This window comes from Myotis myotis, unplaced genomic scaffold, assembly GCF_014108235.1.
Source record: "Myotis myotis isolate mMyoMyo1 unplaced genomic scaffold, mMyoMyo1.p scaffold_m19_p_15, whole genome shotgun sequence".
Taxonomy (NCBI): Eukaryota; Metazoa; Chordata; class Mammalia; order Chiroptera; family Vespertilionidae; genus Myotis; species Myotis myotis.
Genome location: NW_023416319.1, coordinates 7,989,367 through 7,993,889, shown reverse-complemented (window position 1 = coordinate 7,993,889; position 4,523 = coordinate 7,989,367).

The following is a 4,523-nucleotide window of genomic DNA, read 5'->3' as shown; positions in this document are numbered from 1 at the left end:
ATTTCACTAAGTATGACAGTAGCTGTGTTTGCAATCCAAAATGCTGGGGAAAAATAATTATACTTAAATATGTTCATTGAGGCATTATTCACAATGCAAAAAGTTAAAATGTCTCCTGACTACAAGTGCAGAAAAGGGCATATATATACTAATAGTCACCATATGGAACGTTTCAAACTATCAAAGAAGACATGCAGACACAAATCTCAATGTGATCTTTATCTGTGATATTAATCTATCAAATTAAAGGTCAACTTTTGTGAGATTTTTTTTCCTTTTGTATTTGTAGCTTAATGGAGTGACAACTTTATTTTTGGCTAACAACACTGTGTATTAATCCTGATGAAATCTAAAGTGCAGACATATCTTTCACAAAAAATACAAATGGATTCCGAAGTTTTCAGGGCATATGTAGCCCAAAGATACTGCAACTGCCTTCCTTATAAGAGGGAAACGAGTGGCTCCCAGGTTGCCTAAAGTAGCAGTTCTCAAAGTGCGGTCCCCAGGCCGGTATAAATAGCAAATTCTCAGGCTCCATCTTAGACCAAATAATCAGAAACTCTGTGGGGAGAAGGTCAGCAATCTGGGTTTTAACACTCCCTTTAAGTCATTCTTCCGCATGCTAAAATTTGAGAACCACTGATTAAGCCACCATCCAATTTCCAGTTCTACGCTTACTAAGATCTGCCACAGGAATGAAGCTCTGTTTACAGTCTCCTGGAGCCAAAGAAGGAGCCAGTTTCCCCAGGAACCCTGAAGAAGTAGAACAGCCCCATATGAGCAAGCCCCCAAGTCCTGCCAGGAGTGGTGAGATTCTGCACTCCTTACCCCCACGCCCCATCTCCCACAGCCCCTCCCCGCCTTGGGTCCGGGATCGTCTCCTTGCTTCCCCACTGCGTCTTGGGAGGATGAGAGTTAATAACAAAGCTTGCTTGGCTTTACCTTTGCTTTGCGGATATAAGGTCTCTGGCTATCAGGCCACACATATTTAGGGAGGACAAGCCGCTGTTACCACCTCTTCCGGAACTAGAAAACCAGTTCTTAGCCTAATACCCTCTCCACAGCAGTACTTGGGTTACATGGAACAAAACCAGCTCTCGAGCTCCCAAGAGCTAGAAGAGAGACTCAACATTCCCATTAACTTTTTAGGAAGCAGGGCACGGAGACCCAGCCAGCGATGTCTCTGAGGTCAAACACCCACCTTCCCAAACCCTGGTTTGTTGCTTCTAACTCAATCCTTTTGTGGCTCTACTCAATCCAGTTGCTCTTCTATTTCCAGACTTTCCATCTCAGGGCTTTACTTTCCACACCTATGGATAGGGCCCCGGGAGCAGGGCCTCTGTGCACATGTGTGCCATTCATACACACACATATATATCAAAAGGCCCTGCTGAGGAGTGGGGGGCAGAGCACAGCCAGGGCACAGCCCTCGGCTTGGGGCTGCATCTGTCAGAAGGAGAGACCCTTCTACACATTTGGAGGCCCTGCCGGGGACTCTGCAAATACTGATGTCTGAGCCGCACTTTAGATCCATCAGATCAGAGCCTCTGGGTTGGGCGTTCCTAGTCACGTTTTCTTCAAAGCTTCTCAGGTGATTCTCATGTGCAGCCAGAGTTGAGGACCCCTGTTCAAAATGATTTCCAAGCTTCCTTTACCACCTGATCATTTCCGGGTCCAACCTTAACCTTGTCACCAAAGGCAAGAGACGGTACAGATTTACCCAATGAGATGTTTGGGTAGGCAGGGATCATGCTCTCCTCCTCCTGGCTTCCCAGCCTTGACTCATAAGGTAAGAACTTCCAGGATCTTGGAGGCATTAATGGAAGCTTCTGCCCCCACTCTTTTGTTGGCTTCTTCCCATGGTGAGATTTGTAGAAGTGTGTTAAGCTGTCGGCATCCATCTTTTCTCAACCAGCCTGCCCACAGGACACACACATTCCTCACCTCAGGTGACAAGCACACGGGCAAGTCCTCTGCAGAGGGCCCTCCCTCGGGGCGCATCTCAGGAAAGGAGAGCAGGAAGTCTGACTTTTCCAGATTCTAGTCCAGCTTTACTAGCAATAAGTTCCATATTTAGATCGCCACTTGACTTCTGGGTCCATTTTTGCAATCGATGCAGCAAAAGGGTATGACTAGTTAGGCCCCTGGCACCCGTGGATCTGCATGACCTGCTCAACTGCCTTCTTCGTTGCGATTCTCCTAAGCCCCCCAGCATAGTGGTGCATGAAGCACCCACTGCGCCTTTATTACTCCAGCTTGCAGTCGGACCAGTTGGTTTTGGCTGAGAGAAATGATGGCTGGATTCACCGAGGCTGGGAGGTATTGGACACCCTCATCATACTCCTGTACTGATTCGATGCTAAACACACGGACACAGCCTGAATTGATTTATAGCTCCCACCCATGGGCAGAAATTAGCTTGTGGTTGTCTTCTGGCCTGGGGTAGTTAGAACGGGTAGAGTCCGGATTGTATGGGAGTCTTCATAACAGTCTGAACTTCATGACTCTTCTGGCTCTGTTGGAAAGGACTTGCTGCCACCCATCTCAGAGAAGGGCTGGGATACAGAAGTTCTAGGTTTATCGACTAGAACAACTAATTCAATCTTTATTGTACTGAGATGTTTCCAACTGTAAAATAAACTTTTACTGGCTGAGTAATCTTATAATCACTGCTACCCTGGGACTTTGATTCTTCAATAGCTGCAACACTAGGAGCATGTTAATGACATTTTATGCTCCAAATCCATAAGATGAGAATTTTAAGACAATGCATATTAAACTTAGATGATTGAGGTACAGAAATAGATTGAATTAAAGATGTTTTCTGGACTCTAGAAGCCACACATTGATATTTAAAATAACAATGGACCTTTCTTCTTAAGAAAACTGATGTGATTATAATGCTTCTTTAACGGTGGACTCAAGTTTCAATCCTATGATGAAGCTCAGTTTCTCAGATTTTGAATTCTGAAGACTTCACTCTGAAGAAAATTGGATGTTTTCAGCCACAATAATTGATTAAAAGAAATTTCTGGGAACAACATACAGATGAAATTATGCAAAGATTTAGGCCAATTTATGGGCAAAAGCCACTTTAATGTCCTCAGCCTTCATGATTAATAATGTAGAACCAAATTTAGGGGCACTCCACCCTGAAAGAATTACACTATCCCATTCCTGTTATGTTATCCTGAAGTGTAAGCAGCAAACTCATTAAAAATTAATGAGGTAATCAGACAAATTCTATGACTATGCGCGAGCTCCTCATTAATGTTTCACCAGACAGCATTAAGAAAGACTAAACAGACGGCACTGGATTTAGAAGCAATAAATGGACTTCAAAAGCAAAGCAGCTTAATGACCTTCCAGTAAACACAGAGACTTGCAACAGGAAGGATGACGGATTTTAGATGCCTATCAGCTCACTTTTTGGCTGCAACTACAATGGAAAACGTGAAATAAAGTATGATCAATTACATGCTGCATTTGATGAACATTAGCACTTTGGGGCCTGAAGTAACTGATGGGACTGTCATGAACAGGTTAAAGTGCCTAATTCTCCTTTCGCTAGGAACTGTTTGATTAGAGCGTGGTTTCTCAGTACCAGCGCTATTCATGTTGTGGCCTAATTCTTTGTTGTAGGGCAGTGTCCCGTGCATTGCAAAATATTTAGCAGCACCCACAGCCTCTACCCACTAGATACTGGTAACATCGCCCAGTTGTGACAACCCAGAATGTCCCCAAACATTGCCAAATGTCCCCTGACATTTGTACTCCTCACTGGGTGGAAGAAGTCATACCTGTTACCCAGAGGCAAGAACGCCAAGGATACAAATAGCACATTTCCAATCAGGGTGGGCGTAGGGGGATCTACTCAGCATTAAATGAAAGGATTAACTTGCAATTATTTGGTCAATTTGGATTTCACAGACAATTAAGCTAGTTAATTTGAATCAAAATTTCTTCTCTGGGATTTGACTTATCAGGATTGGCATCTACATGAACTCAATTAGTTGACTAACTCCTAGGCATACTTCTAATTTTGGCTTCAGGTTTCAAGCTCAGAAATACTTCAAGTGCAAAGATCGAGGCTAAAAAGCAGATGGAGCATCACTCATCAGAGTGATTATATTTCTTGGGCCTTTGTTACTGTATGTGTGTGCCACACACACACACACACACACACACACACACACACACAACCTCTCCAAGGGTCCTTCCCACTGGTTTCTGATTACCTGGTTCTTGCTCTGAACTCTGTACTGCTTCCCTCCCACCCTACACCTGTCTAACCTTGTCCGTACCAGCCCGATTTACCAAATAGCTTGATAATTAAAACATGTGCTTTAGAGCTAGACAAAACAGTGTTTGAATTCTGACTCTATGATTTATCAGTCTCCAATCATGTGAAACAAATGTAGTCATAACAACAGCTCCAAGGTTGTTGTGACAGTTATATGGTTCGGAGGTTAATGTTTCTGCCAAGGAGACCCAACTACAAAGCTAAAGTAGATAAAGATTCA